At 39.5% G+C, this 27,379-nt stretch overlaps 7 non-coding genes across 7 annotated transcripts; all 7 read left to right on the plus strand.

The window, feature by feature from the left end:
* The first annotated feature begins 2,505 nt into the window (after positions 1 to 2,505).
* Positions 2,506 to 2,571, plus strand: LOC123645526. The gene has a single exon (XR_006737637.1). It is a non-coding gene; the product is annotated as a small nucleolar RNA SNORD109A (small nucleolar RNA).
* A 3,572-nt stretch (positions 2,572 to 6,143) lies between these two features.
* LOC123645527 lies at positions 6,144 to 6,209 on the plus strand. Its single transcript, XR_006737638.1, has one exon. It is a non-coding gene; the product is annotated as a small nucleolar RNA SNORD109A (small nucleolar RNA).
* A 3,572-nt stretch (positions 6,210 to 9,781) lies between these two features.
* Positions 9,782 to 9,847, plus strand: LOC123645528. The gene has a single exon (XR_006737639.1). It is a non-coding gene; the product is annotated as a small nucleolar RNA SNORD109A (small nucleolar RNA).
* Positions 9,848 to 13,419: 3,572 nt separating this feature from the next.
* On the plus strand, positions 13,420 to 13,485 carry LOC123645517. The gene has a single exon (XR_006737628.1). It is a non-coding gene; the product is annotated as a small nucleolar RNA SNORD109A (small nucleolar RNA).
* Positions 13,486 to 17,056: 3,571 nt separating this feature from the next.
* Positions 17,057 to 17,122, plus strand: LOC123645529. Its single transcript, XR_006737640.1, has one exon. It is a non-coding gene; the product is annotated as a small nucleolar RNA SNORD109A (small nucleolar RNA).
* A 3,572-nt stretch (positions 17,123 to 20,694) lies between these two features.
* On the plus strand, positions 20,695 to 20,760 carry LOC123645530. Its single transcript, XR_006737641.1, has one exon. It is a non-coding gene; the product is annotated as a small nucleolar RNA SNORD109A (small nucleolar RNA).
* Positions 20,761 to 24,332: 3,572 nt separating this feature from the next.
* LOC123645531 lies at positions 24,333 to 24,398 on the plus strand. Its single transcript, XR_006737642.1, has one exon. It is a non-coding gene; the product is annotated as a small nucleolar RNA SNORD109A (small nucleolar RNA).
* The last annotated feature ends 2,981 nt before the right edge of the window (positions 24,399 to 27,379 follow it).

Consider the following 27,379-nt stretch of genomic DNA (forward strand, 5'->3'; position numbering starts at 1 on the left):
TATTACTTTATGTCCTGGAATTCCCACTTGGTTCCCTTTCATAATTTCCATTTTCCTTATGAATCTACCATCTATTAACACATTCCTGCCATTGTCTTCTTTTCATTGTTTATGACAGAGTTTTTATTATTTCTCTGCTCTTTCTGAAAATGGGTCATCCGCCTGTTAGTTTATCAGGATTCTGGATTCCATTTTCTTGCTTCATCTTGCCTTACTTGTATTTTTCTGTGTATCAGACGTTTCGAGTGGAATGAGAGTGAAGGCTGATTTTCTCTCGGCTTCGTTTTTGGTTTCAGACAGAACTTGGAGGGTAGTGAGAAAGAAATGATCCTTTAACTTTCCCATAAGTCAAGTCGTGGTGAAATGGAATCATACAGTTAACATTATGCCATCTACACGTATTGAAGTGTCTGTTCCGCTGGGTGTATGTTGTATATATCGAAATAGAACCTAGACTCCTCACCTCTCTTCCTGGGTGAGAGATTTCAATTCAAAATTTATTAATAAGATCTTTATTAATGTAGATTGAATCTTCAATGAGAGCTGTTGATTGTGAGTTCGCTGTAGTGCTTCGTAGTTTGCGTGTATTGTTCTTGCATATACTATACTTATCTACTTATGATTTTCAGTCATTTGCGGTTAATATTTCTTGCGCTTGCCAATAATAGAGCATTAAACGAAACTGACAAGATGTTGAAAAGTGGGCCAAATCAGGAAAATAAGTAAAGTCTTCTTTGACCGGGAGATTTTACACAGCTTCTGAAAGCAAATGTATTTTGCACAATAGTAATGAGGACCGAATAAGAAAATACTGAGGTATTTTGCTGTATTTGTTGGTTATGGAAGGCAAGGATTCCTGAAGGAGAATTGGCTAGCCTGGATTTGGATTATGTTGAAATCATGTTACTCCTAGTCCTTAAATAGAGTCACGTGGGGAATTGTCCTATGCGTGTAACACGAACACATGTATATGCTTTGGTTAGGGACTAGAAACCAATCTGACAGGAAAATTCCCACACTGGATACTTATGTCACATACGTCCTGGCACATATTAATAGTCTTGGAAATGATACAATCCAAGTTCACAGTGAACTCCAGGATTCTATTCTATTGAGTACTACATCATCATTGACAACTGTCCCACTGCAGCATCTCTTCAAGTATTGCTCCAGACCAAAGGGTCCTGAGATACTTCTGCTGTTGCCATTACGGCAAGCTTCACTAAAGTCACCTGAAAGGCCCACCTGTGCTGTAATCCGCTATGAGCTGAATGTAGGGGATAAAGGTTCTGGGGCGTTAGTGTGGTGTGAGGAATCCTTATTTACTGGAAGTGGACTTGTCTGGATCCAGGATAAGCACAAGTACCTGAGGATGTTGAGGTGCAGCCGAGTGGCCATTTATTCTACTAGAACAGGACAAATGACCCCTTCTGCACTGGCCCAATTGATGTCCTCCTCAAGGATCTCACACTGCCATGACCCTGTACCTTCCATTTTTCGCACCACAGGGTATTCTCATAAAATCTTTTTGGTTGAATACAGCTTTAGAACTTTGCATTCGAGCAAAAACTGCTGTGTCACTAACTCAGATAGCTTGGTATCGAGGAAACTGCAGGTTAAGAATTCAGGGAGGAAGCAAGTGAATAAATGAAATGACAAAGGTGACAAAAGATCCACTCTGATGTTTATCACAAGGACTAGGATGCTGGGATGCCTGTATGATAAGTAATTAAAGAAGACCTAGTGTGGCACTTTGTTTCTAAATAATTTGGCGCATTTCTGACCTGATTTATATTTTCATATGATGCTTTGTTGCAGGTTAAGAATGAGAACAAGTTGTTGTACTTCAGGGAAGAGAGGTGAGCAACCCCTTTGGTACTTTTGCCATTCTTCTGTGTGTCTGGGGCTGGTGAAGTCAGAACTTCAAGGTCTATGTGTTCATTCCTTCGGCGGCTTAAAGGAGATTCTTTTTACAGTACATATATTTGCCCGTGGATGTGTCTTCCCTGTCCAAGGAATCTTCTTTATTTGTTTCTTCCCTTTTCTTTCGATATGTTTTTGAAGTAACCAAGAAGATTTTGGGGAATGACTTACGTATTTCTCTTTTTGACCATTTTCTGAAGAGGGAGAATAATCTTGTAATGGAATTCTCGTGTACTGAATATTAAATTTTTTAATATTTATCTGGCACCTTCCCAAGATAGAGGTTTTTGTTCATCTTTGTTCGGTAATGATACCATATGTTACTTCGGTACCTGACTTATTCCTTAAAGGTTTAGTGGATTTACTGGTTTACTGAAATTTCCCTCGTACTTCTTATCTAATTTTATTAGAACAATCGAAGGTCATTTTTTTCTTGTTTTTTGTGTGAGCATTCCAGTAAGCAGGTACTAAACAAAACATCCACTGTACATTTACTTTTCTCCATTGGTAAAGCATGAGATTAGCCTGCACAAAATAAGCCTGGCTGTGGAATATACTTGTTTGTTGGAAGGGGTATTGTCTGGATCGATGATGAGCCTAAGTGTCCGAGGACGGTGACGACACATGGCAGATGTACATCTGAGGTCCAGATGAGTGGCCCTCTGGTAGGACAAGTAAGACTTTGAGATGCTGGCTTATTTGGTAAGGCCACAGGGACAGCGTAATAGCGCTGGGAGCACGTGTGTGTTTTCACCGTGTTCTGGACATATTACCTTGACATGAGGACATTAAAATGATTGTATTAAGGAAGGGTCCAGCAACAGTGATACGTACTGGAAATCTCTTTGGTGTGTTAATGCCAATACCGAGGGAACGCTATGCCTCTTTTCAATAATGACAATGGAACCGCTCAGGAAGAAAGCAATATCAGTGCTTTGTTACTTTCACTGTTGAGGATTTTCTAAGAGTTTGCCTTCGCTTTTTTTCTTTTCTTTATTTCCCCTGTCATGTTTTGCCCAGATAGAAAGCCTGCCATGTGGTCCTCCACGTCAGAGAATGGGGTGAGTAGCTAAACTTGTGACGGTTTAAAATAACTTTTGTTGAAGCGTAGTAATTGTACATATTCAAGGAGTACACGTTATATTTTAATACGGGCAGATGACACAGCATTATGTGTCATGACCTTGGTAATTGGGTCATGATTGACCTGAAACCTTTATCATCGCTCTCTGTTGGGAACATTTGAAAAATTCTAGCTCTTCTGAAATATGGTAAATTATTGTTAACTCTACTTGCCCTATTTCACTATTGAACACTAGAATTTCTCCTTCCTTTGAACAGAGTTACCCCTTCACCAACAACTCTTCATTACCCCTTCCCAAACAAGGACACATTAAGTGTACAAGTCAATGATTTTTTACTAAGTCGACAGAGTTGTGTGCGCATCTCCAAAATTCACATTTAGAAACTGTGCATCATCCCTAAAAGTTGCCCCATCCCCACTTATAATCAATGTATACTTTGTTCCCTAGCCCCAGGTAACCGCTAAGCAGGTTTCTGTCTATATGGATTTGCCTTATTCAGAAATTTTATATACCTGGCATCATACCGTATGTAGTACGTTGGTTGTTGTTTGTTTTACTTAGCCTAAATTCTTTGAAGTTCATCCATGTTGTCAGCATGTATCAGCTCATGTGAAATCTTTTTATGGAAGATATTACTTTATGTCCTGGAATTCCCACTTGGTTCCCTTTCATAATTTCCATTTTCCTTATGAATCTACCATCTATTAACACATTCCTGCCATTGTCTTCTTTTCATTGTTTATGACAGAGTTTTTATTATTTCTCTGCTCTTTCTGAAAATGGGTCATCCGCCTGTTAGTTTATCAGGATTCTGGATTCCATTTTCTTGCTTCATCTTGCCTTACTTGTATTTTTCTGTGTATCAGACGTTTCGAGTGGAATGAGAGTGAAGGCTGATTTTCTCTCGGCTTCGTTTTTGGTTTCAGACAGAACTTGGAGGGTAGTGAGAAAGAAATGATCCTTTAACTTTCCCATAAGTCAAGTCGTGGTGAAATGGAATCATACAGTTAACATTATGCCATCTACACGTATTGAAGTGTCTGTTCCGCTGGGTGTATGTTGTATATATCGAAATAGAACCTAGACTCCTCACCTCTCTTCCTGGGTGAGAGATTTCAATTCAAAATTTATTAATAAGATCTTTATTAATGTAGATTGAATCTTCAATGAGAGCTGTTGATTGTGAGTTCGCTGTAGTGCTTCGTAGTTTGCGTGTATTGTTCTTGCATATACTATACTTATCTACTTATGATTTTCAGTCATTTGCGGTTAATATTTCTTGCGCTTGCCAATAATAGAGCATTAAACGAAACTGACAAGATGTTGAAAAGTGGGCCAAATCAGGAAAATAAGTAAAGTCTTCTTTGACCGGGAGATTTTACACAGCTTCTGAAAGCAAATGTATTTTGCACAATAGTAATGAGGACCGAATAAGAAAATACTGAGGTATTTTGCTGTATTTGTTGGTTATGGAAGGCAAGGATTCCTGAAGGAGAATTGGCTAGCCTGGATTTGGATTATGTTGAAATCATGTTACTCCTAGTCCTTAAATAGAGTCACGTGGGGAATTGTCCTATGCGTGTAACACGAACACATGTATATGCTTTGGTTAGGGACTAGAAACCAATCTGACAGGAAAATTCCCACACTGGATACTTATGTCACATACGTCCTGGCACATATTAATAGTCTTGGAAATGATACAATCCAAGTTCCCAGTGAACTCCAGGATTCTATTCTATTGAGTACTACATCATCATTGACAACTGTCCCACTGCAGCATCTCTTCAAGTATTGCTCCAGACCAAAGGGTCCTGAGATACTTCTGCTGTTGCCATTACGGCAAGCTTCACTAAAGTCACCTGAAAGGCCCACCTGTGCTGTAATCCGCTATGAGCTGAATGTAGGGGATAAAGGTTCTGGGGCGTTAGTGTGGTGTGAGGAATCCTTATTTACTGGAAGTGGACTTGTCTGGATCCAGGATAAGCACAGGTACCTGAGGATGTTGAGGTGCAGCCGAGTGGCCATTTATTCTACTAGAACAGGACAAATGACCCCTTCTGCACTGGCCCAATTGATGTCCTCCTCAAGGATCTCACACTGCCATGACCCTGTACCTTCCATTTTTCGCACCACAGGGTATTCTCATAAAATCTTTTTGGTTGAATACAGCTTTAGAACTTTGCATTCGAGCAAAAACTGCTGTGTCACTAACTCAGATAGCTTGGTATCGAGGAAACTGCAGGTTAAGAATTCAGGGAGGAAGCAAGTGAATAAATGAAATGACAAAGGTGACAAAAGATCCACTCTGATGTTTATCACAAGGACTAGGATGCTGGGATGCCTGTATGATAAGTAATTAAAGAAGACCTAGTGTGGCACTTTGTTTCTAAATAATTTGGCGCATTTCTGACCTGATTTATATTTTCATATGATGCTTTGTTGCAGGTTAAGAATGAGAACAAGTTGTTGTACTTCAGGGAAGAGAGGTGAGCAACCCCTTTGGTACTTTTGCCATTCTTCTGTGTGTCTGGGGCTGGTGAAGTCAGAACTTCAAGGTCTATGTGTTCATTCCTTCGGCGGCTTAAAGGAGATTCTTTTTACAGTACATATATTTGCCCGTGGATGTGTCTTCCCTGTCCAAGGAATCTTCTTTATTTGTTTCTTCCCTTTTCTTTCGATATGTTTTTGAAGTAACCAAGAAGATTTTGGGGAATGACTTACGTATTTCTCTTTTTGACCATTTTCTGAAGAGGGAGAATAATCTTGTAATGGAATTCTCGTGTACTGAATATTAAATTTTTTAATATTTATCTGGCACCTTCCCAAGAGAGAGGTTTTTGTTCATCTTTGTTCGGTAATGATACCATATGTTACTTCGGTACCTGACTTATTCCTTAAAGTTTTAGTGGATTTACTGGTTTACTGAAATTTCCCTCGTACTTCTTATCTAATTTTATTAGAACAATCGAAGGTCATTTTTTTCTTGTTTTTTGTGTGAGCATTCCAGTAAGCAGGTACTAAACAAAACATCCACTGTACATTTACTTTTCTCCATTGGTAAAGCATGAGATTAGCCTGCACAAAATAAGCCTGGCTGTGGAATATACTTGTTTGTTGGAAGGGGTATTGTCTGGATCGATGATGAGCCTAAGTGTCCGAGGACGGTGACGACACATGGCAGATGTACATCTGAGGTCCAGATGAGTGGCCCTCTGGTAGGACAAGTAAGACTTTGAGATGCTGGCTTATTTGGTAAGGCCACAGGGACAGCGTAATAGCGCTGGGAGCACGTGTGTGTTTTCACCGTGTTCTGGACATATTACCTTGACATGAGGACATTAAAATGATTGTATTAAGGAAGGGTCCAGCAACAGTGATACGTACTGGAAATCTCATTGGTGTGTTAATGCCAATACCGAGGGAACGCTATGCCTCTTTTCAATAATGACAATGGAACCGCTCAGGAAGAAAGCAATATCAGTGCTTTGTTACTTTCACTGTTGAGGATTTTCTAAGAGTTTGCCTTCGCTTTTTTTCTTTTCTTTATTTCCCCTGTCATGTTTTGCCCAGATAGAAAGCCTGCCATGTGGTCCTCCACGTCAGAGAATGGGGTGAGTAGCTAAACTTGTGACGGTTTAAAATAACTTTTGTTGAAGCGTAGTAATTGTACATATTCAAGGAGTACACGTTATATTTTAATACGGGCAGATGACACAGCATTATGTGTCATGACCTTGGTAATTGGGTCATGATTGACCTGAAACCTTTATCATCGCTCTCTGTTGGGAACATTTGAAAAATTCTAGCTCTTCTGAAATATGGTAAATTATTGTTAACTCTACTTGCCCTATTTCACTATTGAACACTAGAATTTCTCCTTCCTTTGAACAGAGTTACCCCTTCACCAACAACTCTTCATTACCCCTTCCCAAACAAGGACACATTAAGTGTACAAGTCAATGATTTTTTACTAAGTCGACAGAGTTGTGTGCGCATCTCCAAAATTCACATTTAGAAACTGTGCATCATCCCTAAAAGTTGCCCCATCCCCACTTATAATCAATGTATACTTTGTTCCCTAGCCCCAGGTAACCGCTAAGCAGGTTTCTGTCTATATGGATTTGCCTTATTCAGAAATTTTATATACCTGGCATCATACCGTATGTAGTACGTTGGTTGTTGTTTGTTTTACTTAGCCTAAATTCTTTGAAGTTCATCCATGTTGTCAGCATGTATCAGCTCATGTGAAATCTTTTTATGGAAGATATTACTTTATGTCCTGGAATTCCCACTTGGTTCCCTTTCATAATTTCCATTTTCCTTATGAATCTACCATCTATTAACACATTCCTGCCATTGTCTTCTTTTCATTGTTTATGACAGAGTTTTTATTATTTCTCTGCTCTTTCTGAAAATGGGTCATCCGCCTGTTAGTTTATCAGGATTCTGGATTCCATTTTCTTGCTTCATCTTGCCTTACTTGTATTTTTCTGTGTATCAGACGTTTCGAGTGGAATGAGAGTGAAGGCTGATTTTCTCTCGGCTTCGTTTTTGGTTTCAGACAGAACTTGGAGGGTAGTGAGAAAGAAATGATCCTTTAACTTTCCCATAAGTCAAGTCGTGGTGAAATGGAATCATACAGTTAACATTATGCCATCTACACGTATTGAAGTGTCTGTTCCGCTGGGTGTATGTTGTATATATCGAAATAGAACCTAGACTCCTCACCTCTCTTCCTGGGTGAGAGATTTCAATTCAAAATTTATTAATAAGATCTTTATTAATGTAGATTGAATCTTCAATGAGAGCTGTTGATTGTGAGTTCGCTGTAGTGCTTCGTAGTTTGCGTGTATTGTTCTTGCATATACTATACTTATCTACTTATGATTTTCAGTCATTTGCGGTTAATATTTCTTGCGCTTGCCAATAATAGAGCATTAAACGAAACTGACAAGATGTTGAAAAGTGGGCCAAATCAGGAAAATAAGTAAAGTCTTCTTTGACCGGGAGATTTTACACAGCTTCTGAAAGCAAATGTATTTTGCACAATAGTAATGAGGACCGAATAAGAAAATACTGAGGTATTTTGCTGTATTTGTTGGTTATGGAAGGCAAGGATTCCTGAAGGAGAATTGGCTAGCCTGGATTTGGATTATGTTGAAATCATGTTACTCCTAGTCCTTAAATAGAGTCACGTGGGGAATTGTCCTATGCGTGTAACACGAACACATGTATATGCTTTGGTTAGGGACTAGAAACCAATCTGACAGGAAAATTCCCACACTGGATACTTATGTCACATACGTCCTGGCACATATTAATAGTCTTGGAAATGATACAATCCAAGTTCCCAGTGAACTCCAGGATTCTATTCTATTGAGTACTACATCATCATTGACAACTGTCCCACTGCAGCATCTCTTCAAGTATTGCTCCAGACCAAAGGGTCCTGAGATACTTCTGCTGTTGCCATTACGGCAAGCTTCACTAAAGTCACCTGAAAGGCCCACCTGTGCTGTAATCCGCTATGAGCTGAATGTAGGGGATAAAGGTTCTGGGGCGTTAGTGTGGTGTGAGGAATCCTTATTTACTGGAAGTGGACTTGTCTGGATCCAGGATAAGCACAGGTACCTGAGGATGTTGAGGTGCAGCCGAGTGGCCATTTATTCTACTAGAACAGGACAAATGACCCCTTCTGCACTGGCCCAATTGATGTCCTCCTCAAGGATCTCACACTGCCATGACCCTGTACCTTCCATTTTTCGCACCACAGGGTATTCTCATAAAATCTTTTTGGTTGAATACAGCTTTAGAACTTTGCATTCGAGCAAAAACTGCTGTGTCACTAACTCAGATAGCTTGGTATCGAGGAAACTGCAGGTTAAGAATTCAGGGAGGAAGCAAGTGAATAAATGAAATGACAAAGGTGACAAAAGATCCACTCTGATGTTTATCACAAGGACTAGGATGCTGGGATGCCTGTATGATAAGTAATTAAAGAAGACCTAGTGTGGCACTTTGTTTCTAAATAATTTGGCGCATTTCTGACCTGATTTATATTTTCATATGATGCTTTGTTGCAGGTTAAGAATGAGAACAAGTTGTTGTACTTCAGGGAAGAGAGGTGAGCAACCCCTTTGGTACTTTTGCCATTCTTCTGTGTGTCTGGGGCTGGTGAAGTCAGAACTTCAAGGTCTATGTGTTCATTCCTTCGGCGGCTTAAAGGAGATTCTTTTTACAGTACATATATTTGCCCGTGGATGTGTCTTCCCTGTCCAAGGAATCTTCTTTATTTGTTTCTTCCCTTTTCTTTCGATATGTTTTTGAAGTAACCAAGAAGATTTTGGGGAATGACTTACGTATTTCTCTTTTTGACCATTTTCTGAAGAGGGAGAATAATCTTGTAATGGAATTCTCGTGTACTGAATATTAAATTTTTTAATATTTATCTGGCACCTTCCCAAGATAGAGGTTTTTGTTCATCTTTGTTCGGTAATGATACCATATGTTACTTCGGTACCTGACTTATTCCTTAAAGGTTTAGTGGATTTACTGGTTTACTGAAATTTCCCTCGTACTTCTTATCTAATTTTATTAGAACAATCGAAGGTCATTTTTTTCTTGTTTTTTGTGTGAGCATTCCAGTAAGCAGGTACTAAACAAAACATCCACTGTACATTTACTTTTCTCCATTGGTAAAGCATGAGATTAGCCTGCACAAAATAAGCCTGGCTGTGGAATATACTTGTTTGTTGGAAGGGGTATTGTCTGGATCGATGATGAGCCTAAGTGTCCGAGGACGGTGACGACACATGGCAGATGTACATCTGAGGTCCAGATGAGTGGCCCTCTGGTAGGACAAGTAAGACTTTGAGATGCTGGCTTATTTGGTAAGGCCACAGGGACAGCGTAATAGCGCTGGGAGCACGTGTGTGTTTTCACCGTGTTCTGGACATATTACCTTGACATGAGGACATTAAAATGATTGTATTAAGGAAGGGTCCAGCAACAGTGATACGTACTGGAAATCTCATTGGTGTGTTAATGCCAATACCGAGGGAACGCTATGCCTCTTTTCAATAATGACAATGGAACCGCTCAGGAAGAAAGCAATATCAGTGCTTTGTTACTTTCACTGTTGAGGATTTTCTAAGAGTTTGCCTTCGCTTTTTTTCTTTTCTTTATTTCCCCTGTCATGTTTTGCCCAGATAGAAAGCCTGCCATGTGGTCCTCCACGTCAGAGAATGGGGTGAGTAGCTAAACTTGTGACGGTTTAAAATAACTTTTGTTGAAGCGTAGTAATTGTACATATTCAAGGAGTACACGTTATATTTTAATACGGGCAGATGACACAGCATTATGTGTCATGACCTTGGTAATTGGGTCATGATTGACCTGAAACCTTTATCATCGCTCTCTGTTGGGAACATTTGAAAAATTCTAGCTCTTCTGAAATATGGTAAATTATTGTTAACTCTACTTGCCCTATTTCACTATTGAACACTAGAATTTCTCCTTCCTTTGAACAGAGTTACCCCTTCACCAACAACTCTTCATTACCCCTTCCCAAACAAGGACACATTAAGTGTACAAGTCAATGATTTTTTACTAAGTCGACAGAGTTGTGTGCGCATCTCCAAAATTCACATTTAGAAACTGTGCATCATCCCTAAAAGTTGCCCCATCCCCACTTATAATCAATGTATACTTTGTTCCCTAGCCCCAGGTAACCGCTAAGCAGGTTTCTGTCTATATGGATTTGCCTTATTCAGAAATTTTATATACCTGGCATCATACCGTATGTAGTACGTTGGTTGTTGTTTGTTTTACTTAGCCTAAATTCTTTGAAGTTCATCCATGTTGTCAGCATGTATCAGCTCATGTGAAATCTTTTTATGGAAGATATTACTTTATGTCCTGGAATTCCCACTTGGTTCCCTTTCATAATTTCCATTTTCCTTATGAATCTACCATCTATTAACACATTCCTGCCATTGTCTTCTTTTCATTGTTTATGACAGAGTTTTTATTATTTCTCTGCTCTTTCTGAAAATGGGTCATCCGCCTGTTAGTTTATCAGGATTCTGGATTCCATTTTCTTGCTTCATCTTGCCTTACTTGTATTTTTCTGTGTATCAGACGTTTCGAGTGGAATGAGAGTGAAGGCTGATTTTCTCTCGGCTTCGTTTTTGGTTTCAGACAGAACTTGGAGGGTAGTGAGAAAGAAATGATCCTTTAACTTTCCCATAAGTCAAGTCGTGGTGAAATGGAATCATACAGTTAACATTATGCCATCTACACGTATTGAAGTGTCTGTTCCGCTGGGTGTATGTTGTATATATCGAAATAGAACCTAGACTCCTCACCTCTCTTCCTGGGTGAGAGATTTCAATTCAAAATTTATTAATAAGATCTTTATTAATGTAGATTGAATCTTCAATGAGAGCTGTTGATTGTGAGTTCGCTGTAGTGCTTCGTAGTTTGCGTGTATTGTTCTTGCATATACTATACTTATCTACTTATGATTTTCAGTCATTTGCGGTTAATATTTCTTGCGCTTGCCAATAATAGAGCATTAAACGAAACTGACAAGATGTTGAAAAGTGGGCCAAATCAGGAAAATAAGTAAAGTCTTCTTTGACCGGGAGATTTTACACAGCTTCTGAAAGCAAATGTATTTTGCACAATAGTAATGAGGACCGAATAAGAAAATACTGAGGTATTTTGCTGTATTTGTTGGTTATGGAAGGCAAGGATTCCTGAAGGAGAATTGGCTAGCCTGGATTTGGATTATGTTGAAATCATGTTACTCCTAGTCCTTAAATAGAGTCACGTGGGGAATTGTCCTATGCGTGTAACACGAACACATGTATATGCTTTGGTTAGGGACTAGAAACCAATCTGACAGGAAAATTCCCACACTGGATACTTATGTCACATACGTCCTGGCACATATTAATAGTCTTGGAAATGATACAATCCAAGTTCCCAGTGAACTCCAGGATTCTATTCTATTGAGTACTACATCATCATTGACAACTGTCCCACTGCAGCATCTCTTCAAGTATTGCTCCAGACCAAAGGGTCCTGAGATACTTCTGCTGTTGCCATTACGGCAAGCTTCACTAAAGTCACCTGAAAGGCCCACCTGTGCTGTAATCCGCTATGAGCTGAATGTAGGGGATAAAGGTTCTGGGGCGTTAGTGTGGTGTGAGGAATCCTTATTTACTGGAAGTGGACTTGTCTGGATCCAGGATAAGCACAGGTACCTGAGGATGTTGAGGTGCAGCCGAGTGGCCATTTATTCTACTAGAACAGGACAAATGACCCCTTCTGCACTGGCCCAATTGATGTCCTCCTCAAGGATCTCACACTGCCATGACCCTGTACCTTCCATTTTTCGCACCACAGGGTATTCTCATAAAATCTTTTTGGTTGAATACAGCTTTAGAACTTTGCATTCGAGCAAAAACTGCTGTGTCACTAACTCAGATAGCTTGGTATCGAGGAAACTGCAGGTTAAGAATTCAGGGAGGAAGCAAGTGAATAAATGAAATGACAAAGGTGACAAAAGATCCACTCTGATGTTTATCACAAGGACTAGGATGCTGGGATGCCTGTATGATAAGTAATTAAAGAAGACCTAGTGTGGCACTTTGTTTCTAAATAATTTGGCGCATTTCTGACCTGATTTATATTTTCATATGATGCTTTGTTGCAGGTTAAGAATGAGAACAAGTTGTTGTACTTCAGGGAAGAGAGGTGAGCAACCCCTTTGGTACTTTTGCCATTCTTCTGTGTGTCTGGGGCTGGTGAAGTCAGAACTTCAAGGTCTATGTGTTCATTCCTTCGGCGGCTTAAAGGAGATTCTTTTTACAGTACATATATTTGCCCGTGGATGTGTCTTCCCTGTCCAAGGAATCATCTTTATTTGTTTCTTCCCTTTTCTTTCGATATGTTTTTGAAGTAACCAAGAAGATTTTGGGGAATGACTTACGTATTTCTCTTTTTGACCATTTTCTGAAGAGGGAGAATAATCTTGTAATGGAATTCTCGTGTACTGAATATTAAATTTTTTAATATTTATCTGGCACCTTCCCAAGATAGAGGTTTTTGTTCATCTTTGTTCGGTAATGATACCATATGTTACTTCGGTACCTGACTTATTCCTTAAAGGTTTAGTGGATTTACTGGTTTACTGAAATTTCCCTCGTACTTCTTATCTAATTTTATTAGAACAATCGAAGGTCATTTTTTTCTTGTTTTTTGTGTGAGCATTCCAGTAAGCAGGTACTAAACAAAACATCCACTGTACATTTACTTTTCTCCATTGGTAAAGCATGAGATTAGCCTGCACAAAATAAGCCTGGCTGTGGAATATACTTGTTTGTTGGAAGGGGTATTGTCTGGATCGATGATGAGCCTAAGTGTCCGAGGACGGTGATGACACATGGCAGATGTACATCTGAGGTCCAGATGAGTGGCCCTCTGGTAGGACAAGTAAGACTTTGAGATGCTGGCTTATTTGGTAAGGCCACAGGGACAGCGTAATAGCGCTGGGAGCACGTGTGTGTTTTCACCGTGTTCTGGACATATTACCTTGACATGAGGACATTAAAATGATTGTATTAAGGAAGGGTCCAGCAACAGTGATACGTACTGGAAATCTCATTGGTGTGTTAATGCCAATACCGAGGGAACGCTATGCCTCTTTTCAATAATGACAATGGAACCGCTCAGGAAGAAAGCAATATCAGTGCTTTGTTACTTTCACTGTTGAGGATTTTCTAAGAGTTTGCCTTCGCTTTTTTTCTTTTCTTTATTTCCCCTGTCATGTTTTGCCCAGATAGAAAGCCTGCCATGTGGTCCTCCACGTCAGAGAATGGGGTGAGTAGCTAAACTTGTGACGGTTTAAAATAACTTTTGTTGAAGCGTAGTAATTGTACATATTCAAGGAGTACACGTTATATTTTAATACGGGCAGATGACACAGCATTATGTGTCATGACCTTGGTAATTGGGTCATGATTGACCTGAAACCTTTATCATCGCTCTCTGTTGGGAACATTTGAAAAATTCTAGCTCTTCTGAAATATGGTAAATTATTGTTAACTCTACTTGCCCTATTTCACTATTGAACACTAGAATTTCTCCTTCCTTTGAACAGAGTTACCCCTTCACCAACAACTCTTCATTACCCCTTCCCAAACAAGGACACATTAAGTGTACAAGTCAATGATTTTTTACTAAGTCGACAGAGTTGTGTGCGCATCTCCAAAATTCACATTTAGAAACTGTGCATCATCCCTAAAAGTTGCCCCATCCCCACTTATAATCAATGTATACTTTGTTCCCTAGCCCCAGGTAACCGCTAAGCAGGTTTCTGTCTATATGGATTTGCCTTATTCAGAAATTTTATATACCTGGCATCATACCGTATGTAGTACGTTGGTTGTTGTTTGTTTTACTTAGCCTAAATTCTTTGAAGTTCATCCATGTTGTCAGCATGTATCAGCTCATGTGAAATCTTTTTATGGAAGATATTACTTTATGTCCTGGAATTTCCACTTGGTTCCCTTTCATAATTTCCATTTTCCTTATGAATCTACCATCTATTAACACATTCCTGCCATTGTCTTCTTTTCATTGTTTATGACAGAGTTTTTATTATTTCTCTGCTCTTTCTGAAAATGGGTCATCCGCCTGTTAGTTTATCAGGATTCTGGATTCCATTTTCTTGCTTCATCTTGCCTTACTTGTATTTTTCTGTGTATCAGACGTTTCGAGTGGAATGAGAGTGAAGGCTGATTTTCTCTCGGCTTCGTTTTTGGTTTCAGACAGAACTTGGAGGGTAGTGAGAAAGAAATGATCCTTTAACTTTCCCATAAGTCAAGTCGTGGTGAAATGGAATCATACAGTTAACATTATGCCATCTACACGTATTGAAGTGTCTGTTCCGCTGGGTGTATGTTGTATATATCGAAATAGAACCTAGACTCCTCACCTCTCTTCCTGGGTGAGAGATTTCAATTCAAAATTTATTAATAAGATCTTTATTAATGTAGATTGAATCTTCAATGAGAGCTGTTGATTGTGAGTTCGCTGTAGTGCTTCGTAGTTTGCGTGTATTGTTCTTGCATATACTATACTTATCTACTTATGATTTTCAGTCATTTGCGGTTAATATTTCTTGCGCTTGCCAATAATAGAGCATTAAACGAAACTGACAAGATGTTGAAAAGTGGGCCAAATCAGGAAAATAAGTAAAGTCTTCTTTGACCGGGAGATTTTACACAGCTTCTGAAAGCAAATGTATTTTGCACAATAGTAATGAGGACCGAATAAGAAAATACTGAGGTATTTTGCTGTATTTGTTGGTTATGGAAGGCAAGGATTCCTGAAGGAGAATTGGCTAGCCTGGATTTGGATTATGTTGAAATCATGTTACTCCTAGTCCTTAAATAGAGTCACGTGGGGAATTGTCCTATGCGTGTAACACGAACACATGTATATGCTTTGGTTAGGGACTAGAAACCAATCTGACAGGAAAATTCCCACACTGGATACTTATGTCACATACGTCCTGGCACATATTAATAGTCTTGGAAATGATACAATCCAAGTTCACAGTGAACTCCAGGATTCTATTCTATTGAGTACTACATCATCATTGACAACTGTCCCACTGCAGCATCTCTTCAAGTATTGCTCCAGACCAAAGGGTCCTGAGATACTTCTGCTGTTGCCATTACGGCAAGCTTCACTAAAGTCACCTGAAAGGCCCACCTGTGCTGTAATCCGCTATGAGCTGAATGTAGGGGATAAAGGTTCTGGGGCGTTAGTGTGGTGTGAGGAATCCTTATTTACTGGAAGTGGACTTGTCTGGATCCAGGATAAGCACAGGTACCTGAGGATGTTGAGGTGCAGCCGAGTGGCCATTTATTCTACTAGAACAGGACAAATGACCCCTTCTGCACTGGCCCAATTGATGTCCTCCTCAAGGATCTCACACTGCCATGACCCTGTACCTTCCATTTTTCGCACCACAGGGTATTCTCATAAAATCTTTTTGGTTGAATACAGCTTTAGAACTTTGCATTCGAGCAAAAACTGCTGTGTCACTAACTCAGATAGCTTGGTATCGAGGAAACTGCAGGTTAAGAATTCAGGGAGGAAGCAAGTGAATAAATGAAATGACAAAGGTGACAAAAGATCCACTCTGATGTTTATCACAAGGACTAGGATGCTGGGATGCCTGTATGATAAGTAATTAAAGAAGACCTAGTGTGGCACTTTGTTTCTAAATAATTTGGCGCATTTCTGACCTGATTTATATTTTCATATGATGCTTTGTTGCAGGTTAAGAATGAGAACAAGTTGTTGTACTTCAGGGAAGAGAGGTGAGCAACCCCTTTGGTACTTTTGCCATTCTTCTGTGTGTCTGGGGCTGGTGAAGTCAGAACTTCAAGGTCTATGTGTTCATTCCTTCGGCGGCTTAAAGGAGATTCTTTTTACAGTACATATATTTGCCCGTGGATGTGTCTTCCCTGTCCAAGGAATCTTCTTTATTTGTTTCTTCCCTTTTCTTTCGATATGTTTTTGAAGTAACCAACAAGATTTTGGGGAATGACTTACGTATTTCTCTTTTTGACCATTTTCTGAAGAGGGAGAATAATCTTGTAATGGAATTCTCGTGTACTGAATATTAAGTTTTTTAATATTTATCTGGCACCTTCCCAGATAGAGGTTTTTGTTCATCTTTGTTCGGTAATGATACCATATGTTACTTCGGTACCTGACTTATTCCTTAAAGTTTTAGTGGATTTACTGGTTTACTGAAATTTCCCTCGTACTTCTTATCTAATTTTATTAGAACAATCGAAGGTCATTTTTTTCTTGTTTTTTGTGTGAGCATTCCAGTAAGCAGGTACTAAACAAAACATCCACTGTACATTTACTTTTCTCCATTGGTAAAGCATGAGATTAGCCTGCACAAAATAAGCCTGGCTGTGGAATATACTTGTTTGTTGGAAGGGGTATTGTCTGGATCGATGATGAGCCTAAGTGTCCGAGGACGGTGACGACACATGGCAGATGTACATCTGAGGTCCAGATGAGTGGCCCTCTGGTAGGACAAGTAAGACTTTGAGATGCTGGCTTATTTGGTAAGGCCACAGGGACAGCGTAATAGCGCTGGGAGCACGTGTGTGTTTTCACCGTGTTCTGGACATATTACCTTGACATGAGGACATTAAAATGATTGTATTAAGGAAGGGTCCAGCAACAGTGATACGTACTGGAAATCTCATTGGTGTGTTAATCCCAATACCGAGGGAACGCTATGCCTCTTTTCAATAATGACAATGGAACCGCTCAGGAAGAAAGCAATATCAGTGCTTTGTTACTTTCACTGTTGAGGATTTTCTAAGAGTTTGCCTTCGCTTTTTTTCTTTTCTTTATTTCCCCTGTCATGTTTTGCCCAGATAGAAAGCCTGCCATGTGGTCCTCCACGTCAGAGAATGGGGTGAGTAGCTAAACTTGTGACGGTTTAAAATAACTTTTGTTGAAGCGTAGTAATTGTACATATTCAAGGAGTACACGTTATATTTTAATACGGGCAGATGACACAGCATTATGTGTCATGACCTTGGTAATTGGGTCATGATTGACCTGAAACCTTTATCATCGCTCTCTGTTGGGAACATTTGAAAAATTCTAGCTCTTCTGAAATATGGTAAATTATTGTTAACTCTACTTGCCCTATTTCACTATTGAACACTAGAATTTCTCCTTCCTTTGAACAGAGTTACCCCTTCACCAACAACTCTTCATTACCCCTTCCCAAACAAGGACACATTAAGTGTACAAGTCAATGATTTTTTACTAAGTCGACAGAGTTGTGTGCGCATCTCCAAAATTCACATTTAGAAACTGTGCATCATCCCTAAAAGTTGCCCCATCCCCACTTATAATCAATGTATACTTTGTTCCCTAGCCCCAGGTAACCGCTAAGCAGGTTTCTGTCTATATGGATTTGCCTTATTCAGAAATTTTATATACCTGGCATCATACCGTATGTAGTACGTTGGTTGTTGTTTGTTTTACTTAGCCTAAATTCTTTGAAGTTCATCCATGTTGTCAGCATGTATCAGCTCATGTGAAATCTTTTTATGGAAGATATTACTTTATGTCCTGGAATTCCCACTTGGTTCCCTTTCATAATTTCCATTTTCCTTATGAATCTACCATCTATTAACACATTCCTGCCATTGTCTTCTTTTCATTGTTTATGACAGAGTTTTTATTATTTCTCTGCTCTTTCTGAAAATGGGTCATCCGCCTGTTAGTTTATCAGGATTCTGGATTCCATTTTCTTGCTTCATCTTGCCTTACTTGTATTTTTCTGTGTATCAGACGTTTCGAGTGGAATGAGAGTGAAGGCTGATTTTCTCTCGGCTTCGTTTTTGGTTTCAGACAGAACTTGGAGGGTAGTGAGAAAGAAATGATCCTTTAACTTTCCCATAAGTCAAGTCGTGGTGAAATGGAATCATACAGTTAACATTATGCCATCTACACGTATTGAAGTGTCTGTTCCGCTGGGTGTATGTTGTATATATCGAAATAGAACCTAGACTCCTCACCTCTCTTCCTGGGTGAGAGATTTCAATTCAAAATTTATTAATAAGATCTTTATTAATGTAGATTGAATCTTCAATGAGAGCTGTTGATTGTGAGTTCGCTGTAGTGCTTCGTAGTTTGCGTGTATTGTTCTTGCATATACTATACTTATCTACTTATGATTTTCAGTCATTTGCGGTTAATATTTCTTGCGCTTGCCAATAATAGAGCATTAAACGAAACTGACAAGATGTTGAAAAGTGGGCCAAATCAGGAAAATAAGTAAAGTCTTCTTTGACCGGGAGATTTTACACAGCTTCTGAAAGCAAATGTATTTTGCACAATAGTAATGAGGACCGAATAAGAAAATACTGAGGTATTTTGCTGTATTTGTTGGTTATGGAAGGCAAGGATTCCTGAAGGAGAATTGGCTAGCCTGGATTTGGATTATGTTGAAATCATGTTACTCCTAGTCCTTAAATAGAGTCACGTGGGGAATTGTCCTATGCGTGTAACACGAACACATGTATATGCTTTGGTTAGGGACTAGAAACCAATCTGACAGGAAAATTCCCACACTGGATACTTATGTCACATACGTCCTGGCACATATTAATAGTCTTGGAAATGATACAATCCAAGTTCCCAGTGAACTCCAGGATTCTATTCTATTGAGTACTACATCATCATTGACAACTGTCCCACTGCAGCATCTCTTCAAGTATTGCTCCAGACCAAAGGGTCCTGAGATACTTCTGCTGTTGCCATTACGGCAAGCTTCACTAAAGTCACCTGAAAGGCCCACCTGTGCTGTAATCCGCTATGAGCTGAATGTAGGGGATAAAGGTTCTGGGGCGTTAGTGTGGTGTGAGGAATCCTTATTTACTGGAAGTGGACTTGTCTGGATCCAGGATAAGCACAAGTACCTGAGGATGTTGAGGTGCAGCCGAGTGGCCATTTATTCTACTAGAACAGGACAAATGACCCCTTCTGCACTGGCCCAATTGATGTCCTCCTCAAGGATCTCACACTGCCATGACCCTGTACCTTCCATTTTTCGCACCACAGGGTATTCTCATAAAATCTTTTTGGTTGAATACAGCTTTAGAACTTTGCATTCGAGCAAAAACTGCTGTGTCACTAACTCAGATAGCTTGGTATCGAGGAAACTGCAGGTTAAGAATTCAGGGAGGAAGCAAGTGAATAAATGAAATGACAAAGGTGACAAAAGATCCACTCTGATGTTTATCACAAGGACTAGGATGCTGGGATGCCTGTATGATAAGTAATTAAAGAAGACCTAGTGTGGCACTTTGTTTCTAAATAATTTGGCGCATTTCTGACCTGATTTATATTTTCATATGATGCTTTGTTGCAGGTTAAGAATGAGAACAAGTTGTTGTACTTCAGGGAAGAGAGGTGAGCAACCCCTTTGGTACTTTTGCCATTCTTCTGTGTGTCTGGGGCTGGTGAAGTCAGAACTTCAAGGTCTATGTGTTCATTCCTTCGGCGGCTTAAAGGAGATTCTTTTTACAGTACATATATTTGCCCGTGGATGTGTCTTCCCTGTCCAAGGAATCTTCTTTATTTGTTTCTTCCCTTTTCTTTCGATATGTTTTTGAAGTAACCAAGAAGATTTTGGGGAATGACTTACGTATTTCTCTTTTTGACCATTTTCTGAAGAGGGAGAATAATCTTGTAATGGAATTCTCGTGTACTGAATATTAAATTTTTTAATATTTATCTGGCACCTTCCCAAGATAGAGGTTTTTGTTCATCTTTGTTCGGTAATGATACCATATGTTACTTCGGTACCTGACTTATTCCTTAAAGGTTTAGTGGATTTACTGGTTTACTGAAATTTCCCTCGTACTTCTTATCTAATTTTATTAGAACAATCGAAGGTCATTTTTTTCTTGTTTTTTGTGTGAGCATTCCAGTAAGCAGGTACTAAACAAAACATCCACTGTACATTTACTTTTCTCCATTGGTAAAGCATGAGATTAGCCTGCACAAAATAAGCCTGGCTGTGGAATATACTTGTTTGTTGGAAGGGGTATTGTCTGGATCGATGATGAGCCTAAGTGTCCGAGGACGGTGACGACACATGGCAGATGTACATCTGAGGTCCAGATGAGTGGCCCTCTGGTAGGACAAGTAAGACTTTGAGATGCTGGCTTATTTGGTAAGGCCACAGGGACAGCGTAATAGCGCTGGGAGCACGTGTGTGTTTTCACCGTGTTCTGGACATATTACCTTGACATGAGGACATTAAAATGATTGTATTAAGGAAGGGTCCAGCAACAGTGATACGTACTGGAAATCTCATTGGTGTGTTAATGCCAATACCGAGGGAACGCTATGCCTCTTTTCAATAATGACAATGGAACCGCTCAGGAAGAAAGCAATATCAGTGCTTTGTTACTTTCACTGTTGAGGATTTTCTAAGAGTTTGCCTTCGCTTTTTTTCTTTTCTTTATTTCCCCTGTCATGTTTTGCCCAGATAGAAAGCCTGCCATGTGGTCCTCCACGTCAGAGAATGGGGTGAGTAGCTAAACTTGTGACGGTTTAAAATAACTTTTGTTGAAGCGTAGTAATTGTACATATTCAAGGAGTACACGTTATATTTTAATACGGGCAGATGACACAGCATTATGTGTCATGACCTTGGTAATTGGGTCATGATTGACCTGAAACCTTTATCATCGCTCTCTGTTGGGAACATTTGAAAAATTCTAGCTCTTCTGAAATATGGTAAATTATTGTTAACTCTACTTGCCCTATTTCACTATTGAACACTAGAATTTCTCCTTCCTTTGAACAGAGTTACCCCTTCACCAACAACTCTTCATTACCCCTTCCCAAACAAGGACACATTAAGTGTACAAGTCAATGATTTTTTACTAAGTCGACAGAGTTGTGTGCGCATCTCCAAAATTCACATTTAGAAACTGTGCATCATCCCTAAAAGTTGCCCCATCCCCACTTATAATCAATGTATACTTTGTTCCCTAGCCCCAGGTAACCGCTAAGCAGGTTTCTGTCTATATGGATTTGCCTTATTCAGAAATTTTATATACCTGGCATCATACCGTATGTAGTACGTTGGTTGTTGTTTGTTTTACTTAGCCTAAATTCTTTGAAGTTCATCCATGTTGTCAGCATGTATCAGCTCATGTGAAATCTTTTTATGGAAGATATTACTTTATGTCCTGGAATTCCCACTTGGTTCCCTTTCATAATTTCCATTTTCCTTATGAATCTACCATCTATTAACACATTCCTGCCATTGTCTTCTTTTCATTGTTTATGACAGAGTTTTTATTATTTCTCTGCTCTTTCTGAAAATGGGTCATCCGCCTGTTAGTTTATCAGGATTCTGGATTCCATTTTCTTGCTTCATCTTGCCTTACTTGTATTTTTCTGTGTATCAGACGTTTCGAGTGGAATGAGAGTGAAGGCTGATTTTCTCTCGGCTTCGTTTTTGGTTTCAGACAGAACTTGGAGGGTAGTGAGAAAGAAATGATCCTTTAACTTTCCCATAAGTCAAGTCGTGGTGAAATGGAATCATACAGTTAACATTATGCCATCTACACGTATTGAAGTGTCTGTTCCGCTGGGTGTATGTTGTATATATCGAAATAGAACCTAGACTCCTCACCTCTCTTCCTGGGTGAGAGATTTCAATTCAAAATTTATTAATAAGATCTTTATTAATGTAGATTGAATCTTCAATGAGAGCTGTTGATTGTGAGTTCGCTGTAGTGCTTCGTAGTTTGCGTGTATTGTTCTTGCATATACTATACTTATCTACTTATGATTTTCAGTCATTTGCGGTTAATATTTCTTGCGCTTGCCAATAATAGAGCATTAAACGAAACTGACAAGATGTTGAAAAGTGGGCCAAATCAGGAAAATAAGTAAAGTCTTCTTTGACCGGGAGATTTTACACAGCTTCTGAAAGCAAATGTATTTTGCACAATAGTAATGAGGACCGAATAAGAAAATACTGAGGTATTTTGCTGTATTTGTTGGTTATGGAAGGCAAGGATTCCTGAAGGAGAATTGGCTAGCCTGGATTTGGATTATGTTGAAATCATGTTACTCCTAGTCCTTAAATAGAGTCACGTGGGGAATTGTCCTATGCGTGTAACACGAACACATGTATATGCTTTGGTTAGGGACTAGAAACCAATCTGACAGGAAAATTCCCACACTGGATACTTATGTCACATACGTCCTGGCACATATTAATAGTCTTGGAAATGATACAATCCAAGTTCCCAGTGAACTCCAGGATTCTATTCTATTGAGTACTACATCATCATTGACAACTGTCCCACTGCAGCATCTCTTCAAGTATTGCTCCAGACCAAAGGGTCCTGAGATACTTCTGCTGTTGCCATTACGGCAAGCTTCACTAAAGTCACCTGAAAGGCCCACCTGTGCTGTAATCCGCTATGAGCTGAATGTAGGGGATAAAGGTTCTGGGGCGTTAGTGTGGTGTGAGGAATCCTTATTTACTGGAAGTGGACTTGTCTGGATCCAGGATAAGCACAAGTACCTGAGGATGTTGAGGTGCAGCCGAGTGGCCATTTATTCTACTAGAACAGGACAAATGACCCCTTCTGCACTGGCCCAATTGATGTCCTCCTCAAGGATCTCACACTGCCATGACCCTGTACCTTCCATTTTTCGCACCACAGGGTATTCTCATAAAATCTTTTTGGTTGAATACAGCTTTAGAACTTTGCATTCGAGCAAAAACTGCTGTGTCACTAACTCAGATAGCTTGGTATCGAGGAAACTGCAGGTTAAGAATTCAGGGAGGAAGCAAGTGAATAAATGAAATGACAAAGGTGACAAAAGATCCACTCTGATGTTTATCACAAGGACTAGGATGCTGGGATGCCTGTATGATAAGTAATTAAAGAAGACCTAGTGTGGCACTTTGTTTCTAAATAATTTGGCGCATTTCTGACCTGATTTATATTTTCATATGATGCTTTGTTGCAGGTTAAGAATGAGAACAAGTTGTTGTACTTCAGGGAAGAGAGGTGAGCAACCCCTTTGGTACTTTTGCCATTCTTCTGTGTGTCTGGGGCTGGTGAAGTCAGAACTTCAAGGTCTATGTGTTCATTCCTTCGGCGGCTTAAAGGAGATTCTTTTTACAGTACATATATTTGCCCGTGGATGTGTCTTCCCTGTCCAAGGAATCTTCTTTATTTGTTTCTTCCCTTTTCTTTCGATATGTTTTTGAAGTAACCAAGAAGATTTTGGGGAATGACTTACGTATTTCTCTTTTTGACCATTTTCTGAAGAGGGAGAATAATCTTGTAATGGAATTCTCGTGTACTGAATATTAAATTTTTTAATATTTATCTGGCACCTTCCCAAGAGAGAGGTTTTTGTTCATCTTTGTTCGGTAATGATACCATATGTTACTTCGGTACCTGACTTATTCCTTAAAGTTTTAGTGGATTTACTGGTTTACTGAAATTTCCCTCGTACTTCTTATCTAATTTTATTAGAACAATCGAAGGTCATTTTTTTCTTGTTTTTTGTGTGAGCATTCCAGTAAGCAGGTACTAAACAAAACATCCACTGTACATTTACTTTTCTCCATTGGTAAAGCATGAGATTAGCCTGCACAAAATAAGCCTGGCTGTGGAATATACTTGTTTGTTGGAAGGGGTATTGTCTGGATCGATGATGAGCCTAAGTGTCCGAGGACGGTGACGACACATGGCAGATGTACATCTGAGGTCCAGATGAGTGGCCCTCTGGTAGGACAAGTAAGACTTTGAGATGCTGGCTTATTTGGTAAGGCCACAGGGACAGCGTAATAGCGCTGGGAGCACGTGTGTGTTTTCACCGTGTTCTGGACATATTACCTTGACATGAGGACATTAAAATGATTGTATTAAGGAAGGGTCCAGCAACAGTGATACGTACTGGAAATCTCATTGGTGTGTTAATGCCAATACCGAGGGAACGCTATGCCTCTTTTCAATAATGACAATGGAACCGCTCAGGAAGAAAGCAATATCAGTGCTTTGTTACTTTCACTGTTGAGGATTTTCTAAGAGTTTGCCTTCGCTTTTTTTCTTTTCTTTTTTTCCCCTGTCATGTTTTGCCCAGATACAAAGCCTGCCATGTGGTCCTCCACGTCAGAGAATGGGGTGAGTAGCTAAACTTGTGACGGTTTAAAATAACTTTTGTTGAAGCGTAGTAATTGTACATATTCAAGGAGTACACGTTATATTTTAATACGGGCAGATGACACAGCATTATGTGTCATGACCTTGGTAATTGGGTCATGATTGACCTGAAACCTTTATCATCGCTCTCTGTTGGGAACATTTGAAAAATTCTAGCTCTTCTGAAATATGGTAAATTATTGTTAACTCTACTTGCCCTATTTCACTATTGAACACTAGAATTTCTCCTTCCTTTGAACAGAGTTACCCCTTCACCAACAACTCTTCATTACCCCTTCCCAAACAAGGACACATTAAGTGTACAAGTCAATGATTTTTTACTAAGTCGACAGAGTTGTGTGCGCATCTCCAAAATTCACATTTAGAAACTGTGCATCATCCCTAAAAGTTGCCCCATCCCCACTTATAATCAATGTATACTTTGTTCCCTAGCCCCAGGTAACCGCTAAGCAGGTTTCTGTCTATATGGATTTGCCTTATTCAGAAATTTTATATACCTGGCATCATACCGTATGTAGTACGTTGGTTGTTGTTTGTTTTACTTAGCCTAAATTCTTTGAAGTTCATCCATGTTGTCAGCATGTATCAGCTCATGTGAAATCTTTTTATGGAAGATATTACTTTATGTCCTGGAATTCCCACTTGGTTCCCTTTCATAATTTCCATTTTCCTTATGAATCTACCATCTATTAACACATTCCTGCCATTGTCTTCTTTTCATTGTTTATGACAGAGTTTTTATTATTTCTCTGCTCTTTCTGAAAATGGGTCATCCGCCTGTTAGTTTATCAGGATTCTGGATTCCATTTTCTTGCTTCATCTTGCCTTACTTGTATTTTTCTGTGTATCAGACGTTTCGAGTGGAATGAGAGTGAAGGCTGATTTTCTCTCGGCTTCGTTTTTGGTTTCAGACAGAACTTGGAGGGTAGTGAGAAAGAAATGATCCTTTAACTTTCCCATAAGTCAAGTCGTGGTGAAATGGAATCATACAGTTAACATTATGCCATCTACACGTATTGAAGTGTCTGTTCCGCTGGGTGTATGTTGTATATATCGAAATAGAACCTAGACTCCTCACCTCTCTTCCTGGGTGAGAGATTTCAATTCAAAATTTATTAATAAGATCTTTATTAATGTAGATTGAATCTTCAATGAGAGCTGTTGATTGTGAGTTCGCTGTAGTGCTTCGTAGTTTGCGTGTATTGTTCTTGCATATACTATACTTATCTACTTATGATTTTCAGTCATTTGCGGTTAATATTTCTTGCGCTTGCCAATAATAGAGCATTAAACGAAACTGACAAGATGTTGAAAAGTGGGCCAAATCAGGAAAATAAGTAAAGTCTTCTTTGACCGGGAGATTTTACACAGCTTCTGAAAGCAAATGTATTTTGCACAATAGTAATGAGGACCGAATAAGAAAATACTGAGGTATTTTGCTGTATTTGTTGGTTATGGAAGGCAAGGATTCCTGAAGGAGAATTGGCTAGCCTGGATTTGGATTATGTTGAAATCATGTTACTCCTAGTCCTTAAATAGAGTCACGTGGGGAATTGTCCTATGCGTGTAACACGAACACATGTATATGCTTTGGTTAGGGACTAGAAACCAATCTGACAGGAAAATTCCCACACTGGATACTTATGTCACATACGTCCTGGCACATATTAATAGTCTTGGAAATGATACAATCCAAGTTCCCAGTGAACTCCAGGATTCTATTCTATTGAGTACTACATCATCATTGACAACTGTCCCACTGCAGCATCTCTTCAAGTATTGCTCCAGACCAAAGGGTCCTGAGATACTTCTGCTGTTGCCATTACGGCAAGCTTCACTAAAGTCACCTGAAAGGCCCACCTGTGCTGTAATCCGCTATGAGCTGAATGTAGGGGATAAAGGTTCTGGGGCGTTAGTGTGGTGTGAGGAATCCTTATTTACTGGAAGTGGACTTGTCTGGATCCAGGATAAGCACAAGTACCTGAGGATGTTGAGGTGCAGCCGAGTGGCCATTTATTCTACTAGAACAGGACAAATGACCCCTTCTGCACTGGCCCAATTGATGTCCTCCTCAAGGATCTCACACTGCCATGACCCTGTACCTTCCATTTTTCGCACCACAGGGTATTCTCATAAAATCTTTTTGGTTGAATACAGCTTTAGAACTTTGCATTCGAGCAAAAACTGCTGTGTCACTAACTCAGATAGCTTGGTATCGAGGAAACTGCAGGTTAAGAATTCAGGGAGGAAGCAAGTGAATAAATGAAATGACAAAGGTGACAAAAGATCCACTCTGATGTTTATCACAAGGACTAGGATGCTGGGATGCCTGTATGATAAGTAATTAAAGAAGACCTAGTGTGGCACTTTGTTTCTAAATAATTTGGCGCATTTCTGACCTGATTTATATTTTCATATGATGCTTTGTTGCAGGTTAAGAATGAGAACAAGTTGTTGTACTTCAGGGAAGAGAGGTGAGCAACCCCTTTGGTACTTTTGCCATTCTTCTGTGTGTCTGGGGCTGGTGAA

The sequence above is a fragment of the Lemur catta genome, chromosome 9, assembly GCF_020740605.2.
Source record: "Lemur catta isolate mLemCat1 chromosome 9, mLemCat1.pri, whole genome shotgun sequence".
NCBI lineage: Eukaryota > Metazoa > Chordata > Mammalia > Primates > Lemuridae > Lemur > Lemur catta.